Raw genomic sequence first — 21,468 nt, 5'->3', positions numbered from 1 at the left:
AAATAAACCCTGCACCAAGTCATGCTATTCATGTGGAGAAGAAGGACACATCTCCCAAAATTGTCTGAATGGGGATTTAGTAGAATTCCCGACAGAGGAAGTAGAGTATGACCCACAGGAAATAGAAGCCCTGATTGGAACGGAAAAGTCCAGGAAGAAAAGTAGATTGGATCCCAGGAACAACCCAATTTCTACAAAGAGAGACCTGAGTCATATCACATGTTACAGGTGCAAAAATTCAGGACACTACTTCAATGATTGCCCAAAAGGGAAGATGAGGACCCCAGGAGGCTATATAATCACAAGGAAACCTCGAGATATGTCAGAAGTAAAATGTTTCCGTTGTGATGAAGCAGGGCACTTTGCCAGAGAATGCCCCAAGGAGACGGAGACTTGTGACAAATAGTTGAGTGCAACGAGAAATATAGTAGTAGAAGTGTGGACATTTCTTTTATTAGTGAGGTGTCGGATTGAGGCATGTAATGGAATGCAGGAGATTGTAATAATTTGAGAATCAATAAAGTTAGCATCATTGGTATTGATTTGGATTTTATGAGTTGTTACTCTATGAAGAAAGATTTTGACCATTTTCGAGGATATGAGAAATATGGTCTATGGATGATTGTGCATTTTAAGGGTGGTAGTACCCTGTGAGGAAACTTGACCCTTGGAAAAAGGTAATGATATTCCACGAAGTGGATTTCGAACAAAATAAGTATGAGTTTTATCTCGATATGTTGGATACCCCAAGAATATGAGGGTATGGAGTATTATTGGATGTAAAGGAGGTAGTCTATGAAATTGGAGACAGAGCATGTCTTCGTGTGTCCCCTCTGCGAGGAGTTAAACTATTTGGAGTTAAGGGAAAGTTAGCCCCGAGATTTGTAGGACCATACCGAGTTTTGGAGCGTATGGGAGAAGTGGCCAACAAGTTGGAGTCACCCGAAGGACTGTCAGGAGTTCATGATGTGTTTCATGTTTCCCAGTTGAAGAAGTGCCATGCAGAGATGGCCAATATTCCCCTGTAAGGACGCTTGACCCTGGAAAGGATAATGATGTTCCACGAAGTGGAGTATGGACTTCATAAGTATAAGTTTTATCTCGGTATGTGGGATATCCCCGAGGATGAAGAGATAAATTACTATTGGATATAAAGGAGGTATGATGTTGGAAATATGGATCAATGGAAATTCCATAATGAGTCTGAGTAATCATGTCTTAATTTGGTGCCAATAGAAGGAAGGAAGACAGTACAATTGGATGGATTTAAGAATACCAGGAAGTTGGATGTTGGATTAAGGATCAGTTGCCCGATGATGAGTTCAAGGTTTACAAGTGATGAGATGGGCCATAACCCACAGGCCCCAGGACCTGCCAAGAAGCAAGTACACTCTTGTTGAATGAAAACCCTGGAAGAAGTTACGATTTTATCGACAAACGATCTTATAGGAGTTACGCAAAACCTGAGGGTTGGGAAGGAACGATAGATGTTTGTTCAGCTTGCAGAATCCATGGATTTATCCGAACCTAGTTCGTCGACAAGAGAAATTCTGCAATGCTTGCGAGGATGACCGAGTGTTAGAATGCGAGATTCGCTAAACCATATACAAGGTAATGATTTGGGTGCGGGATGGATTGATCACCATACCGACTTACTCTTATTGTTCACCTTGCTATACGGGATGGTAAATCTGAGTGACTTACCTATAGTAGAGAGACGACGATTAATCCTTGTTTAAACCTTAGAATGGTGTAAGTATTTTTCCCCTTGTACAAGGCATCTCTTGCCAATCGTAGGTTATACGGTGAGGATCAACCCAGACCCATTTTCCTGCAGGAAAAACCATAAATCGTTGACCACAATGAGATATTGATAGTTGTTTAGTATTGGCGCCTGACCCGTCAGCTAAGAAGACCCAGTCATGGAATAACCTTACCAAGATGGAATGGACAGAAGAATTGTGGTTATGCCACCACCGGAAGAACCCAGAGAAGGAATTATACTGAAGATCTGAGAAGACTGACACTGTCAGGAATAAGGATGGAGTATACGAGTTTTGGTGGAACCGTAACAATGATTCTAAGGGTGGTAGCACCCCAGACCCTGAGATGATCGATGGATTTTGAGGAGACCCCAAACCTAACCTATTTCTTTCTAGCCTCTCTGAATCTCGAGGACGAGATTCATTTTAAGGGTGGTAGGTTTGTAACATCCCAAAATTCTAAATTTTGGAATGTTATAATAACAGATAGATTGGATTGATTGTTTGATTGATTGACTAAAAGTGAGTGGAATTCGAAATCTTTTGAAAGTTAAATGAGAGGGAATAAAAGGACTTTCCCAAACTTTCATTTTGCTTTTATGATCTCCATGAATTCAAATTCTTTTCACCACAAAACCCTGGAGAGAAGATGACATGACTTCTTCCATTTATTTAAATGACAAAGGGTGTTGAAAATATTTGAATTTCATTTGAAAATATTTCCCATTTCTGAAACTTTATGCAACTCAATGATTTTCACGAGAGAAGATAATATGACTTCTTCAAAACATATGAAATATGAGTTGGGAGTTTCAAAGGATTAAATTCAAAGTCCCATTGAAATTATTTTTCAATATTGGAGTTATTTGATTTTTATAAATTATTTTTCTCCAAAATAAAAATATACAGAAAATAGGGTAACATGATTCCCTACATCAGAAAATTGGAGAAAAATAAATTTGAAATCATTTTGGTATTTTTAAAATGATTTTTATTGGATTTTATTAAGGCAGTAGCACTGTTTGATTTATTAAAATTTGTGTGGATTTTATATGACTTTACAAAAATGCCCATGCTGTAGGAAATCTTTTTCTGAAAATTTTGGTATATTATATGCCTATAGTATTTTTATTTTTTTATTTAAGGTTTTCTTTATTTTCCTTGCGCTGTTTAAAAAAAAACTTCATCTCTCCCGAACTGGGCCGGCCCGGCTGAGCCAGCCCAGCCCGCGCCGCCAGCGCCTAGCTCCCGCCGTGCCCGACAGGGACTCACCGGAGTCCGACATCTCCCCGCCGCCGGATGCTCCCTCGCCCAAGAAAGGCCTCGACCCCGTGCCTTTATAAGGCCGGCCCCGGACCCCCTTTCCCCTCGATCCCCGCAACCGCCGCCTCCCGCCGTGGCTTGCTGCCCCGCCGCCGCCGGATCTCACCACCGCCGCCGTGTTTTGCCGCCGCCGCCGCCTCGCGCACTCGCCGGAGCAACCTGCACCTTGCCCCGCCGCCGAGGACGAAGCCGCCGCCCATCGGAGCCGCATCCGCGCCTCGCCACCGCGCCATCCCGCCGTCGCCACACTCGCCGGAGATGCGACTCGCCGGAGCCGCCGCCGCCGCGGTAAACCCTAATCCGATCCGCCGCCGGTTTTAACGAAAAAACCGACCCCGACCGGACCAATCCAGATCTGTTTTTTTTAAAAAAATTAAATAAACCGTTTCATTGTTATTATTATTTAGCGAATGTTTTCTGCTTAGGTAGTTTTAGCGAACATTTTTCGTTCGTTAGGATTTCGTAACGAACGTTCATTATTTAGTTTTTTTTCTTTTTCTGTTTATTTTACGTCAGGGACCTATCCGTGAATATAATTATTTACATATTGGCCCCTAGTTTTCAAACGATCACAACTTTTTGCTCGTTTGTCCAAATCTAACGAAACCAATGCCCACTTCTTCATTATGATCCCCTCTATCCAGTAATCCAACTCAAACATGTTTTTGAAAGTTTTAAAATTTGATTTAGAGCAGATTTGAATTCAAACTTCTTTTGATCATAACTTGAGTTTCGTAGCTCCGATTTAGTTGATTCTTTTTGCAAATCGAAGCTCTTGACCTAAACTTTCTGATAAGGCCAAATTCATATAATTTTGGTACTGTTAGAAATTGTTTTATGTTGCAAGAGTTATTTGCTTGGTTTTGATGTTTCCCGAATCGTCTTCCTCGTTCTTTCTGATCTTTTGAGTGATTGCTTATGTGTGGTTACCATTGCTTGCTTACGATAGATTGACAGGAGTGTGACGAGTAGATCTATCCAGAGTTTTGAGTGCGAATCATCTTCATCAACATTGCAGGCAAGTAACACTTTGATCATACTTTCCATACCCAGTTTTATTGCATTAGATCTATTCCTCAAACAATTGCATGATTAGGATCTAATTAAACTGTGGGAATTGGGAAGTAGTTGAGGTAGTACCTATTACCTGTTCTTTTATCAAACCCTTGGGAGTTACTTCTACGTTGCTATTATATTGCCATGCTATGCTCGTAGACGTGGATTGGTTTTTGAGAGATATTCATGACAGATGTGAGATTGTTAATAATGGTTTACCTAAGGTGGCAACTAAAACTCACATCTGGGTGGATTGAGGCACCTGGAGAATCCAGTGTTGTCTGTGTGTATAAGGACCGCCACCCAGGCTCAAAGGGATCATAAGATTATTCATGCTAGAAACTTCCGTGTGCAGCCACAAGCTATTATGGGCTCTAGCATAGTTGAGTAGGTTACATGATCTCTTGAAGAGGTGGGCTAGCAGATGTAGGGGAAAGTAGGTGTACCGGTCCACCCGGAGTAAAGAGTGATTGTTCCTGAAAGACTGTGTCTCGGTCATCCGTTTCTCAAACATCATGCAGTGCGAGAATCAAGCGAAGGCGATCGAGTCTTGTGGGGAAAAGTGCACAAACCTCTGCAGAGTGTACAAACTAATCATGATTAGCCGTGTCCCCCGTTATGGACATCTTGAGTATCTAGTTCTTGGATTATCCCGTTGATCTCATCATGTTACTTTAATTAATATTGTTGGGTTAATGATGATACTTAATTGGGATTGAGATGCTGTCAACCATCTCAATGTTTCACAACCACCATGATAGTTAAATAAAATTTATTCCTTTGAAGTAGGGAAAAATTGGCTTTTCGCAAAAACATTATAACCATAGAGCTTTTCCACCAGCCATATATGCATGTAGTGTTAGCCTTTGTTCATCATTTCTCTATGGTGTGAATTTGCCAGCATATTCCATGTGCTGACCCGTTTTCGGGCTGCAACGTTTCATGTTGCAGGATATCTTACGACGAGTAAGTGATTCGTTAGGGTTACGATTTCTACACTCAACTTTGTCATTGGTGTTGATGGGAAATCCACAACCTTGTTACTTCCGCTATTTTGGATTGAGGTAATAGTATTTACGTTACTTTATACATGTGATTTACCTCTGTTATAAATCCTCGAGTACTGTGTGTGTCAGCATACCGATCCAGGGATGACACTTAAGCATAGAGACTTGATCCATTCGGGTCGGGTCGCTACACATTGCCCCCCCGACACACCTCTCTCTTAGTAGTTGGCAGATATGATTTGGTCATATCATTCGGTAGGATACCCCTAGCTGTTAGGCTGGATGGTAATACGAGGCAAAGTTTTACCCTAGTTCAGATCGGACCCTTGCAGTTGAAGAAAGAGCCTACTCCTGGTACTGTATATAGTGATAGGGGTGTGTACAAAGTACACGTGAATACCAGGCATTGTGCGTGTGTGTATACTATCGACGAACTAGCCCCCAAGCTTGTATAACATACTAAGGGCCTAGGGTTACAAATCATATATAGTCGGCTTATCACCAGTGGGGATAGAGTCCTCCACGACTCTAGTAGCTTCGTGTTGTACGCCGAGTCCTGCACATGGGTCTTCGTATAACACGTCTCGGTCCAACCTATATGTGGCGCAGGATGGAATCGACCCATGAGTCTTCATGTTGACCCACCACAACTAGAAATGATGTGCCCACCACACCACACACGCAATCGGCCACTAAGAAAATAAGCATATACAATAGTACAACGGTATCTAGCTCACGATACGTCTCCATATTTTGTTGATGACACTGACGGACTTTGCATTTGATGCGTGCTCCGTATTTTGTTGACGACACTTACGGTCATTGTATTTGAAGCGAAAGCACGATGTGGTCACCGGACTTCAGAATAAGCTCATCACGGTCACCACATACATTTTGTCGTGCTAACCGACATGTGGTTGGATGGTTAGAGGACAGTGGTTTCTCGAGTCCACCAAGGTTAAAGTCCCGGTGCTCGCATTTATCTTGTGTTAATTTTAGTATTTTCCGGCGATGTACGTTCAGTGGGAGGAGACGTTCCACTCGACTACGAGGCACCTATGGTGACTTCGTAAAATCTCAAGATCATATATGCTGGCCCACTCTCTCGAAGGTACTCATAGGGGTAGGGTTCGCGTGTGTGCGCTTATAGCGGTGAGTGCTTGCGCGTATATATGAGCCCTTGCGTCTGTACCATGTTAAACAAATACATATCATTATTATACGGTCACTGGCTCACCCGTACAACTCCGTATTTTGTTGATGACACAATCAATTGACCAGTCAAACGTTCCACGCGGCTCCACTAGTGTTGCACCATCGGGGCGCGTAACCGTGGGGCCCACCTGTCAGCCCGTATATGAAAGAAAGAAATGGTAGTTTGAGTCTGTACTGTGTTAATAAAATAGGAGTACATTTTAGGGTGATCATACGGTCACTGGCTCACCATACAGCTCCATAATTTGTTGATAACACGATCAATTGACCAGTCAAACAGTCCACATTCAGCAGTGCACATTACCATAGGGCCCACCCGTCAGCGCATATATGAAGGACAGAAATGGTAATAAATTAGTGGTCGGTGGGTATTCGAAGTCGTGAGACCTCTGGTTGGCAGTCACCGGCGGTTGGGGGGGCGTTCATTGGGCGGTGGGGTGGGGATCCCCGGAGAAAAAGCTCGGCAGGCAGGGGGTGGGGGGCCTAGAGGGATGGCCGGTGCGGCGGCGGACCGGCGGTGGGGAGTGGTTTCAGGGAGGGCGGGCCGGCCGCGGGCGGCGGGGGCTGGCGGTTCGGACGGTGGTGGCTGGCGGCTCAGGGGGGGTGGTGTTTGATGATAAACTGGAGGCCCTTGATTTCGTATCCAACGGCTGGAAAATCTAATGACCAGAGATGAAAAAGTCAGTCGACTGACGTGTAGCCTCACCCCGCACGTACACATGCACGCACGCAAGACACGCACGCATGTAGGCGTGCAACACTGACACGTACACACGCACGCATGCTGGCGTGCAACACTGACACGTACACATGCACTCACAAACACACGCACGTACGCACCCATGCATGCAACACTGGAACGTACCCTTGCACGCACGCAACACTCGCACGCCTGCATGCACACAACACACGACGCAAGACACACGCTCAACCTATACGTGCATGCACCCTTTGTTAAGGACATGGATTGTTACGGGTATTAATCAATCTTATCTGTGATAAGCAGAACATTGATGTTTGCAGCGGTCTTTATGAATCACAACGTATCGAACGGGCTATCAACATAGTAAGCTTATCTACATGAAAAAGATGACGTCACACTCAATGAACAATCATAGGTTTATGAAATGCCCGCTTCTGACCGCCCTGGCCCACCAAAGGTTCCTCTGCTGTGCGCTGCCTGCGTTGGGTCACTGACATGCAGGCCATGCACCCAAAGAGCCCACACGTCAGTGGAAGAATGGCACGGTGTCCTAGGTCAGAGTCGAGGGCCCCACTCGCGGCACGCCCGGCTGAACACGCCTCCGTGCCGCATTCAAACGCCTCCATGAAACCCGCCCGTGTGAAAGCCGAGAAACCCACTCTGGACACACGTCCGTTCATGACCGGGCCAGCGTTAAACGCAACGCCGGCCGAGCTCCTCCCGTCCGCCGTCTATTTAATCTCCTATTTAAATGAGGCCAAACGCCAGCCAAGAATCGCACACCTCCGCCGCTCCCCTATCTCCTCCACTATTTTGTCCACTCTTACAATGGCTTACGAAGAGTAGTTATTCCGCATCCAAGCTGGCTGGGTAGCCCGCCGGATACGAGCTATGCAGCTCGCTGATCCACCTCCCTCCCCTCGCCCGACGGAGCCAGTTGCCGCCCCAAGCCGCGCGCGGTTCAGCAAGTCGCCGCTCTAGGCCAGCTCGTCGAGGAGCGGCGCACGGGCGTCATTGCTGCCGTCCACGCCGCCGCCTAGTATCGTGTCTCCCGTTTCTGTGGCCGAGACTCCCATGCCGGCGGCCGCGCCATGCAAGCAGCGACAGAAGCCGGGTGCGCGGAGAGCGATGAGTCGGTGGCCAGCGCCTCCGCGTCCGCCGCCATCATCGAGGAGAAGTAGAACACGGGAGGCCGCCGCCGCTTGGGTCCCATGAAGGCCACCACGGAGGCGACGCCGGCGTACACAGCAGGTGTCTTGCCGGATCCTTTTGTTGCTAGGACCTTCGTCGACCCCGCATGGGCTCCACGGAAGAGGGGAATGTTAGGATGAACTCGAGCCGGTGCCGGCCATGGCGAAGTAGTGGCCGGTGATGAACTCGAACCGGTGCCGGCCACCATCATCTTCGGCACCAGCCAATGATATCATTTGGGTAGTGGGTAAGCGAGCCGTCCTTTGCGCTGAAGCATATACCTCCGGGGCTCCCGGCAGTCCGGTGATCGTGCTGCCGGATATGAGGAACACAAATCAATCAGCGGGCGACCATTTAGGCCAGGTATTATATACCTGTGTTGTCCAGAACTAGCCCCGCGTAGTTCATTTGAATGTAATGAAATCCGTCATGTTTGTATGAAAATCCGGTATTTTATATGATTTCCATCGTTGTTTATATGAAATATCAGTTTGTCTACGTGTTTGCGTGAATTTCGTCCGGTTGGTTGAGTTGCTGTCATAATGTGTGCAGCTACGGTTGGATGGCGTAATTTGCGGGTCGCCGGTCGGTCTGCGGGCGGCGTTGTGGGACTAAAAAACACAGCTCGTGCGAGCTCGTCTCCAACGTGCGCGCTGGAGGATGCATGACAGCATGAGCACCCGAATTCCTCGTTCACCGGTGGCAAAGGCACCGGTGGACAAAAGGGTCGCCAATATTTTGGCTACTCCGGGCAAGATCCAAACAACCCCTCCCAACAGATTCAAATCCCTCGTTCGCCATGGAATTTTGCCATGTGTTGTTTTCATGGACTAGCAAGATGCCCGTGCATTGCACGGAACATCAAGATGCATTTTTTTACAAACTCCCGCATGCATGCAAGGGATAATTAATGTCCTCCTTTGCTAGTACCACGAGGCAAACACCATTAATATTGCATCGATTAGTGTTAGTGGCCTTGTATATCTGCAAATTGTAATTTTGATAGTGGCCCCTTGTATATAAAAATGGAGGGAGAAAGATGAGAGATAAGGTGAGGAGGAGTGGGGCGTGGTGGTGACTGGTGGTTGGACTGGGCGGAGGCATGGGGATGGACGGCGCATTATGTCTAGGTTTGTATCTCTCTCACACACACCCACGTAGGTGGGGGACGTGCACGAAGAGAAGAGGTGCACGCACGGCGCACGTACTCCCATCTCTTTCCCAACCACACCCGCGCGGGTACACGGTGGAGCTCATTTCTGTACGAAAAAGGCAGCCCACGTGGTAATTTGGCATGTGTACTGGTTGTCCACTTGGTGGAGGGAGGATCGTCTACCACGGGTGAACAAACAAATTGTGACTTGACGCGTTATGTTAAATTAAAAAAAGAGGCAAACCATGTGGGGCCTACCTTAGAGGCAAGGCTCTATACACTGGAGTACTTTTGATGTGTCCCGTCAACTCGCAGAACGAGGAGAAGCTTGCTTAGTACGCCGTCTCCCCCGCCCACGGGCGCGGTGGCTCTCAGGATGAGGTGAAGCTTGCTTACGAGTAGGAGTAGTAGTACTACTACTACTGTACGCCTTTACGCCCGCTCCCTCGCCCACGCGCGCGGTGGCTCACATCACGAGGAGAAAATTTTACTACTCCCTCCGTTTACTCCTCGTCCCTACTACGTACTTTGGTTAGTACTCCCTCCATTTACTTATACAAGGCCACTATAAAAAAATACATTTTGCATCTATACAAGGCCACAAATAGTAATCGAGACAAAAGTTACTACTCCCTCCTTTCCAGTTTATGGCTCAATTTCAAAATCTCTCCAACCAAGGTAGACTGTGAGTGGTCGAATTAATTTCGTTGCACAAGTAATTAGTACGCCCGTTTTTCTCAAGAAGTTATGTTTACCGAGGCATTAATTAGAACGAATGCATGAATGACCACTAAATTTCCATGAACTTGTACATGCATTGGTTAGTTTCCTCTTGACACTGCTTGCGTCGGGTGATCTAACGCACCTCGAAATCCAACATGTAATGGTACTACTACTAGTATAGTAGAATTGAGACTTATCAAACGGAAAAACGAATGTTCTTTAGATGAGCCCTATAAACCCTAGTGGGTACGTACTCCGTAAAAACAGATTTTTCCAAAACTAAGTCGTTCCCTTTCATGAATTCTGTAGTATACTCCTCCGTCGACGCTCCCTTTCATGAATTCTATACTTCCTGTCACCGACATGTGGGACATATAGCAACCAGGTCGACGTGTCAAGCACCAAATAATAGTGCAGAACAGCAGGGGGGACGCACCCCACTCGTACCGGCCCAGTAGTAGTAATGAGCAATGAGACGTCAAATCACAATGCCGCACCTTCCCAGACGGATGAAGCAACCATTATTTCACACTTCGGTTCGCCATCATCTCAAACCACGTAGTATTGCTTCTGCCTCAAGAGGGACATGCGCATCGCCTTGGTACATCATGACACGTGGGACCGCATGACAGGCCATGCTCCCCCATCGATCGCTCGATAAAATCACCTCATTTTTACTATACTTCCTCCGTATCGGTTTACTACATGGCATGCACGTCGTTCTAGGTTGAGAATTTAACTGGCTATATATGTGATGAACAGTACTCTAGCCTTTTAAAAATGTATACTTTTGTACAGTAGTACTATCGATGGATTGCGCCATGGAGCAAAAATTGAAATTAAAAAAAGGTGGTACATATAGAGAGCGCTCGTCGCCAAATTATGCATATAGTACTATTAAAAAAGCTAGTACATGCTTAATTGGGGTGCTAAATTCTATTAAAGAAATACTAGTAGTATGTACATACTGAAGAGTTAAAGTAACGAGAAGAAACATAACATAGTTCTGCTGGGGGCTCAGCACAACACACCCCTCAAATTAAACTAAGCACACCTGAAATTAAACTATGCAACTAATCCGGTAGACACTGCATTAGAAGTTTAGAACCACCATGAGCGACGACACTGCCACCTTACTCGGAGTCCTCGTCCACGTCCTCGACTTCGTCCTTGTCCCTCTTCCTCTTGGCCGATATTTCTTTGCTTGAACCGCACACTTGGCTGTTGCTCTTCATCCAACCCTTGTAGATATTGAAACAAAGGTAGCCATCCATTGCAGCGTAGTGGATGTGGTCTATATCTAGTACATTCCGCTGCCATGCATGACGATGAAACGTGTAATGAGGTTTCTCCAGTTTACGGTACGAAGGATGAACCATGGCTCCTGCCAGGGTCAGCATTGAAGGCTGACGAGAGGGCACCAGCCGATTCTTCTGGAGGTCGAAGGGGTTGCCTACAACGAGTCCTATCCGACCCAGGACTTCTTTGTCGTTCTTAAAGTCTACAGTAACGAATTTCACTATTTTGTCCTTGAGGAAGTTCTTAAAATCCTGGCACTCAACGTCGGCATGGCATATGTGGTAGACCAAGCAAACGTTATGTACGCAAACCTGGATCACGGCGGGCTTCTTCCTCTCTTCGTCCTTTAGATCCTTCTCTCGTCCCAGGACTGTGGTGTACTCAACATCTAGCCCAGCGACCCACACAGCATCTGAGTTTTCGAACATGCGTCTGAAGCGAGAAAGGCATCCTTTCACCGTCGCGGAAGAACGGGTGTAGATGATGTCAAACTCATCGCCGGTGATGGTTCTAACCTTGTACTCACCGCCGATCATGGAGATTTGGGACGCCATGGATTTGGGAGGAGGGTTAGGATTAGTGGAACTGCCGTAATGTGAATGGACGGGACGACTAGGAGCGAACCACCGTAGTATTGAAGGACGTGCGGGGACGAGTAGGAGCGAACTGCCAGCGTGCGAATGACAGGGTAGTGCTTTCCATTCTCCCATGATACGGGCTTCCGAGAGCCCTTGGATCTGAGATCAAACGGTTGCATGGCGTGATTCTAGACCTATGGGTGAATATCCTATCCTGGAGGGTTATTCTGCAAATTTTCAGCAACTTAGCATGCGATCGTTTGATCTTAGATCCAAGGGCTACCAGCAGCCCGTATCATGGTCGCGCCTACCACGACCGTCGCGTCGCTCGCGCGGTCGCGCCCTTGGAGATTTAACACAGTGCGTTAGGCTATCTGATGTTGGCATGTCATACATAGTCATCACTTAGTCACTCATACTACAACAAGGTTGGCTATAAGGTTGGCTATAAGTGTAATTTTTTTACTCCTCTCTATCTCTTTCTTCGTACTCCCTCCGTCCCATAATATAAGAACGTTTTTGACACTAGTGTAGTGCCAAAAACGTTCTTATATTATGGGACACAGGGAGTACTAGTATTTATTGCATTTGCCAAGGAGTGACCTCTTCCAATGAAATGGTGTTGCTAAGTTTGCTTCATTTAATTAGCTATAGACTCAAAATTGTCTTTTCACCTAGGTACACGCGCTTAGCACCGTTTCTTCCTTGGGTCACGAAACTAGTTTCTCTCTTCTTGATTAACTTGCCACATCAGACTTTATGCCTATGTGGCAAGCTTAAGCACATGTAGGAGCAAGCAAAAGTAAGTACAATAGTGCGGTTTACATGGCATTTTTGCATATGTGGAGGAAAGAGAGGCAAGGAAAAAGCGGAGAAGTGGGCTCTCATGCAAGAGCCAGCCTCTACTACATGGTGGAGCATTGGGAGAGGCACCTGTATGGAGGTGGTCAGGAATCGGGAGACTCACGCCGGTCGTAGCGCCGCAGTTAAAATGATAATGGCAAGTCAAATCACGGGGCCCCACCTGTCCAGCAGTAACTCGCTGTCAAATCACACAGCCCTACGTTTGCAGCAGCCTACTCCCTCGTCTTCTCGCGTCTCTGTCGAACCGACTAGGCGGAACTGCCCTGCCTACCGCACAGGAAAAGCCCGCCCTCGACTTTTAAATACAACTACATCCGCTTAAGAATCCAATGATATAATTTTTGTGACATAGTAACTCATATTTAGTTAGTCAAATGGATGACCTAGAACTACGTGGAGGCCCTATAAACCGAGATGCCTAAAAATAAAAAAACCGAGACAGAGAGGGTAGTTCAGCACGTATCTTTTTAGATCAATATAGTCGGGATTCACCAAGGAGCAAAACCAAGTGGTAGGCTGCTCCTGTCGTGTTGGCGTAGCAACTCAAGCAGGGCCAGTCCGCACACGAAATGGCGACACACTTAACAGGACCCCTTTGGCCAACATGTGGATCATCCACTGTCTTGTTCCACGTGCGATGCACCAAATTACAGTTCGGAGCAGCGGTTGGAATTGGAGGCACCCCGGTCGTAGCGCCACAGTAGTAGAAAATGAGCGATGAGGGGTCAAATCACAAAGCCCCACCTTTCTCGCATTAAGCTGGACGGATGAAGCAACCACCATTTCACTCTAGGGCGCAAGAGCATAAAGAAAAGAGAAAACAATGATGTGTGCGGCAGCTACCTAGGGCACCCTAGGGTAGGGGTCTCCACTACAGATCCTTTTTTTTAAAGCGCCTCCACTACAAATCGGCTTCTCCCTCGTCCTCTTGAAGAAAACCGATGATGAGTGCGGCGGTAGGGTTTGTAGGAGTACTACGGTGTGCGGGGCCACGTCGTAGTAAACGGGTTCGAGTCGACGCCTTAAATATGTGTGGGCCGCTTGGTTTTACGGGAACGAGGCAGCATTTTGGGTTCAGGGACCAGTGGAGATATAGTATGTACAAAAAATTGTGGACGTAGGTTCGACCGAAAGGCAATGATGCATGGGCCCTGCATTTTGATATACCCGGGGCCGCGTGAAATTTGCTACTCTACTCAAAACTAGTAAGGTACACATGTATTGAACGCATGAGATTTCGAAACCAAATTATGAATAAATACACACTATAGCATGTAAAGCTTTGAGTCATATATGCATGATGTAGATGTTCGTTTAGTTCTTATAGTTCATCTCATTCAAAATCAATTAGTTTTATAAAAAATGTTAAGATTCATGGGCATTGTAAATCATAAAGTAAAAAACAAATAATGGCAATTCATTTAGAAAAAAATAATCAATTATGATACAGAAGATTCTAGAACAAAGGAGAAGTGCTTGTGTTTTGAGGTTTGTGCATTATGCTTAAGTTCAACCATGGAGTCTTCTAAATTGTACATGTGGCAGATTTGGTGGAATGTTGATGATATCCAACGGCCAGTAGTGCTCGGATTTGCCTATCTCTGCACTGTCGGTTTAGCTTAATCCAGCGACCATCTTTCAAAGTTATTGGCACACTATATAGTTCTTGTGTCATAGTTGCATGTTTTGGAAAAAAGCTACTAGTGGGTTGTACTATCTATTTAGGAATAGAAGATGTATACATGGAAGTTGTAGGGAAAGAGATGACATGGAGCATCTCAATTCCTATGAGTAGGGATTGGAAAAGAGATGTCATTTGGTTCACATCATAGGAACTTTTCTATTGAATCTAGAGATGACATGTATCTCAATTCCTATGAGGAGGGATTAGAAAAGAGATGTAATTTGGTTCATATCATAGGAACTTTTCTATTGAATATACGCTAATGTTTATTTTCCTTTGAAATTAAGGGAGTATAGGAATGCATTCATATGAACCAAGTGGCTCTAAAGCTATAGAAATGATATCATGTTTATTTCCTTTGAAATGTGGAGTATATGAATCTATTCCTATGAACCAATTGGCTCTAAAGGAAAAAATCCTATAAAAATCATATCATATAGAGTTCCTATGATATTCCTCGACACTAAAGGATGCTTGAAATTGCTGCGGGTGATACGATGGTCTTTCTTTGTAGACTCCTCACCCATCTTTATAGTTACCTCTCGAAGATGAATGAAATGATATATACATGGTATTCTACATGTGCAATTTGGTACACGAAAACTCGGTAAAAGTTTGCGAGGTTCGAATTTTCAATAAAGCTATATGCACTGCATTTCGGAACGGAGGGAGCATACGACAGTTGCTAACACTCACGTGGAAGATTTGTGTGTAGGAGGAGTGGCTGTTCTGTTAAATGACATGGCAAAACTGACACTATCGGATGCCGATCTAATGGTTCTTACGGCGTTTGTCAGGAAAAGGCTTGTGGCGAATGTTTGTTGGATAATGATTTACGGACACATGCATTGCATTGATACGTGCCCCCCTCTCTCTCACGCACACGCACCCTCACGAGTCACGACTCTCCCGAGTCCTCTCGCAGACTCGCACGTCGCACCCACCGTCTATCTGCAGGTAGACGTCATGCACATATGTGCTCTTCACACCCTACCCTCAGAATTTCTAAAAAACAAAAGACGGCGCGCACATTTTATTTTAGCTCACACGTCACACACTTATACTATTACTCTTGCGGCGAACGTTCTTTAGGCATAGTATATTGTACTCTCACGAAGAGAAGCGGTGCACGCACGCACTAGTTCTCTCACACCCACTCGCGGGTACACGTAGGAGCGCATTTTTTTGAAGCTGGTACAACAAAATCACTCCACTATATATAAAAGCAGGAGCCTTAGCGCTTGCTTTACTAGGGTTCCTCTCGTTCACTCTCTCATGCTCTCCACATCTAAGCAACACATAGGCGGCCACACTCTCTCTCAGCTCACGGCTGGTCACAAATCCGGCCGGACAACCTCGACCGGGGCAGGGGTGTAGGTGCATCGTTCACGCCATCGTCGGCGGCGAGGGAGGAGACCAACGGCTGCCCGCGCGTCCCGATCGGCGGCCGTGCCGTTCTCTCCGAGAGAGCGCCGGCTCGGGAGGGCCTCCGACCCCTTCTTCCTCCCTGCGGTATTGTGGCCAAGATGCGGCCTCCCGACGCCGTCTTTGCCACATGCCGACGACCCTCAGGTATATATTCCTTCGAAACCTGCCTTGCTCTACTGCCCCAGCTCCCTTCGTGTGGATCCTTTTCTACTTCCGTCCGCTGTTCCAAAGCGACCTAGACTTCTACTATTATTAGAACTAAAGCTAGTTCATACAGTCGACTCAAAGCGTTGGTTCAAACAGGGAAGAAAGTGGGAAAGCTGTAGCATGAATCTAGGACTTGGTTCTAAGAGGAAACGGGGGAAAGTAGTAATATCTGTCACTGTTTAAATAACCGTATTTCGTATTTGCGCAAACAGGGATGTCTGTCTCTGTATCGTTTCTATCCGCGCAATCAAAAGCACACACCTCAGTTTTAGTACAACTGCGCAAAATGAGATGGCTATCCCTCGTTGCCGTTGTCTGACCTCCCGTCTTCAAGGTATCCCTACATTGGTACTAGTAACTAAGGTAGAATGACCAACGCAATCTAAAAGAAGCTGATTCATACGTTTTACTTCCTGATTGTAGTGCAGGGACGAGCGAAAACAACTACATCCTAGTCCGGAATGCACTTTCTACCAGTTCATCCATGGACCGAGGACTAGCTGGCACGGCTGCACGGCGGTTTTTTGGACAGGTGCGCGGACAAGAGGCATTGTGGTCTGCTTATTTCTGCAAATAGCGGTGCTTAAATTTAGTGAAATGCACAAGAATTTTAGCTGGTCAGTACACTGCATGGTTCAGTTCAGCATTCCAGCTGAGACCACAATTATAATTGGTTATTCTGGAATGAGAGAACCTAACCCTGAATGGTGGCAACAAGAAAAAACCAGAGTGAACTCTAGGAAATTTAAGCCTGCCGGGAGGCCCTTTGCTCAGAGAAGCCTTGCTTGTTTTTTCCTGATTTGTAAACCTTCTCACAACTTTGTCTTTTGCTGTGAACTAGTATATGTTTGTTATGTTCTATGAATCATTAAGATGTATAAAATTGCTTAACTTATGCTTTTCAAGTTTTTTATGAAGACGAGTTTAATGTGAGTGTTCCACATGAGCGCTGGACTAGCGTGTGAACGTTTGGAATTTATTACATTGTGGCCTCAATTAACTGCATGAACCACTGTAACAAGATACATAGTTGATTATATGTCAGACAACAGATTGTTGATTGTTAGCTGGTCGATAGCCTAGTGTTGAAGCGAGCTGAGCCAATGTGCCGTGTTTTGCACAACTGCTTACAAGTGGGGTAGCACCAACAGTGTTTACAAGTACTTATGTATACGTCGGTGCACGGTTCTCGAATGAGTGCTCTATTTCATCAAAACACACACTGCTCGTATGATAAACCGTGACAACTTATGTCTTACCATGCCATATTCATGAAAAAACTAGTGAGGACGCATCTGTTTCGGCAACAATTACGATGGTTCTCACATGATTCACGGGCACACAAAAGTAGCAGCAGTTCCCATAGACGGATTCAAATAGAGTACTAGCCCCAGAGGGGTCGATAACAGGCAAGGTTAGACACAATCGAAACTACTATTAAACACTAGTTGGGGCAACTATTTCATGCCTCGATCTATTTTGGGCTGGACACAAGACGAACCTTGCCATGAACATCATCGAGGACGTCCCGCAGCAGCTCAAACCTGTGAACCTTCATGAAGACAACCTTATGGCCTTGTCACTGATAAACTTGTTTGTGGAGGCATGCCACGTCATCTTCCTGCATAAGCTTGAGAAGAACACTATGCCTCACAAACGAAGGAGTAGCTTTGAACTTCTTGTGCTTCAGTACACCCTGGACAACACGCCTGACAACAGTGAGGCTGGAATACAACTCTTCATTGGTATAACCGCAAATGGCTTCCAGGATCCAACAGCCTAAGAACTCTGTTTTCCTAGTGCGTATATTCAGGTCGTCCGGCTCATAGCGAGTGACATGTACAACCACACAATCCTTGTCTGCATCAGGGCTCTAATTGAAACAGAAACAAATTCTGAATTACTTTTCAGTATAAGAAACACAAGTTATTTAAACCACTATGTATAGCATGGCATCGAAGCTAATAAAATTTTGCATTATTAATCACCACATACTTCCTTTTCTAAAAAAAATCACCACATAGATGAAAAACCACAATCGAGAACGGCAAAGAAGGAAATCACCTTGGGAAGCTCAGCGGGGGGGGGGGGGGGGCACATCCTCGAAGGGGGAAAGCTGCTCCTGCAGTGCCACGGGGGCTGTAACCTCAAACGGGGCATTGACCATCTCAGTAGTGGCCGTGAGCGTATCTGGGGTCAGCTCGGTGGTTGCCTCCATCTTCTTGGAGCTCTCTGTCTTGTGGGGATCAGCCTCCCGCGTCTGCTCCAATATAGGCAGATCTTTGCCTGGTTCTCCTTGGTCCATCATGAAACTGACGAATACTAGGAGACCACTGAAAGGAAAACACAATCACAATGACAATGAAACAAAAAATAGAGTGAGGATCGGTTACTGCTTTGCAAAAGTTCTTTTTTTTCTCTGAACGAAAATATACCAACATCACGGATCCGCTTACCTTCCCTTCGTTCGGAGAGAAGAACAGTGGCAGATGCGAGTGTTGCCTTTCTTGAAGACGGTGAGGGAGAAGGATAGTCCGAGGGAGAAGGGGGTTCAGCGAAGAGTGAAATGATGGTTGCTTCGTCCGTCAAACTTAGACTGCGGGGAGGTGGGGTTTTGTGATACGACGGCTCGTTACTGCCGCGCTACGACCGGGGTGACTCTCCGCCTGCATACTACCTTCTAATTTGGTGGATGGCATTTGGGCCCGCGCGCTGCATGGCCCGCATGTCGGTGAACAAAAGTATAACAACATTCAGTAGAGGGAGACGTTTCAATGACCTAGGAGGAGCCAGAAGCGGTAGAGTGTCTCCACTGTACTAGTAGTAATTGTTTCTCTGGGCCCAAGACAAAACAGCCCATCCACACTAGTAAATTGTAAAATCAATTCAAAAGCCCATCCACACTGGGTGCTCTTCTTCCTCCTCGCTCCCACCCACCTCACGTCAGCTCGCTCCACTCGTACCCCCAAATTCCTCACCTCACTCCTACAGAAAACCCCAGCTCCCCTTCTTCCTCACTCCTACAGAAAACCCCCAGCTCCCCTTCTTCTTCGCTCGCACTACAACTAGGCTTGTCATTCGTTACCCTTCTCAAATCCGTGAGCGCGACGCGACGCCCTCGAGGAAAATGGAGTCGGCCGACCCCAGCGCCAAGAAGATGAGGCTCCCGCCAGCAGCGACGCCTGTTGTAGATCCCGCACCCGGCAGCGCAGGGAGAAGTGGCGACCCCGCCCCCACCGGATCCCAAGAACCCGTAGAATCTCGGGTGGACCGCATCAGCGATCTCCCGAACGCCGTCCTTGGGGAGATCATCTCACTTCTCCCCACCAAGGATTGCTGCCGCACCCAAGTCCTCTCAATTCGGTGGCGCCCGCTATGGCGCGCCGTGCCCCTTAATCTCGACTGTCGTCAGCTATCTCTCTTCAATGATTTTGAAATCCCCAGAGCCATCATCTCCTCCCACCAGGGCTCCATTCAAAGCCTCTGCATCCTGTCATGCTACCTGAGCAAGCATACCATTCCCTGCACGGTGGACGCCTGGCTGAAATCCCCTGAATTCACAGAACTACAACTGCTTGAGTTGTACTATTCCCCTGGAAATCACATACCACATACCGAACGCCATGAACTTGTGCCCACAGCACCGATGTCCATCTCGCGGTTTTCATCCTCTCTCCACACCACCACCTTTGCGCTGTGCTACCTACCAGACAATCTGGTACTAAACCTTCGACTCCCATTTCTCAAGAAACTTTCACTTGTGCGGGTTCGTATATCGGAGGCCTCATTGCACAACATCATCCTCTCCAGTTGCCCTGCACTGGAGTGCTTGGTGCTTGTTTTCACAGTTAGAATCGGTTGTCTCCAAATAAAGTCGCCTAACCTTGTAAGAATTGGAATTTCTTTTGACGGAAGGCAGCTCATCATCCAAGATGCCCCTTCACTTCAAAGGTTGATCCTTGATTCTAGTTATTCACCGTTGCAAATAACCGTCCTCTCTGCGCCTAAACTAGAGACCTTGGGTGTAATACATGATCTCTGTGCTCATTTCAATATGGTGTTTGGCTCCACAGTTCTTCAGGTACTTTATATTATCATCTACACTTGTAACCATAAGCTGCATTTTAAATTTCTGCGCATAATTTATATATAATCTTGGAGTACACATTTTGTACTAATATTATGTTCTATGCTCACTGAAGAGTTTCTCCATGGATGTCCTATCAATGGTGCTGGATTCTGTCAAGATCTTATATATCCAAATGAATAGTTTTGATCTGAACAAGATTATTGGCTTGCTGCAATGCTTTCCATGTCTGGAGAAGTTGTATATAAAGGTGATAATTTCACGCACAAATGAAGCCCGCATATAGTGTACTAGAATTAACCGTTCAGCTGTTGCTCTTTCGACACTCTTCTTTTAGACCTTAACTGTTTTCAATCTTCATGTCTATTTAGGCAACAGGACGGGGTAAGAAAGTTATAACCAATCGGTGGATTCGTAAGCATCGGGATTTTCTCACTTCTCATGAGATTCGATTGAAGACAATAACGCTAGAACGATATGTAGCCAACCGTGCAAACACAAGATTTGTCACATTCTTCCTGCTGAATGCGAGGTTACTATTGTCCATCAGGCTTAAGTTTATCAGCAGCATGGTTTTGACGGATGGGTATGTCGAAGAGCAAAAAAGGAGTTTCAGGTGGGCAAAAGAGCTTCTGAACGTGCCGGGCTTCTATTTACAACATATTTTGGTCATAATCCAGTAAATTTTACGACCCAGGATGTTCATTCTATGGACCTGACCGATCCATTTGACTGTGACTGCCGAAAACAGTGCTGGAGTTAGATGTTGTTTCCCTTTTCAATCTGGTTTTTTTGTAAACCTGATGAACAATTAACCCTCGTGCTTTTGTACAGTTTGTAAGCTGGAGTTAGATGTTCCCGCCCTTTTCAACTCGGCTGTGACTGTCATATTTTCTTTGAAACAAGGCAAATGGCTTGCCATTCGTTTCATTTAGAGTGAAATATTGTAACAAATCCCAACCAAGGGAAATAACATCACTCTCGCCGGCTGCTTGAGCTCACTGTGTATTACAGAAGCCAAGTGATTAGCCCCCACCAGCACCCACAAACTTATTTCGAACTAGCACATCAAATGGGCTGTAAATTTTCATAGGAAAGGCTGCATGACCGTGACAGATTTGGATTCTGACATTTGGGACCCGCGAGGAAATAGCCTATCCAAGGTGGTGTCGACTTACTAGCCAGTA

Source organism: Aegilops tauschii, chromosome 5 (assembly GCF_002575655.3).
Source record: "Aegilops tauschii subsp. strangulata cultivar AL8/78 chromosome 5, Aet v6.0, whole genome shotgun sequence".
NCBI classification, from domain to species: Eukaryota; Viridiplantae; Streptophyta; class Magnoliopsida; order Poales; family Poaceae; genus Aegilops; species Aegilops tauschii.
This window is presented reverse-complemented; position numbering follows the sequence as displayed.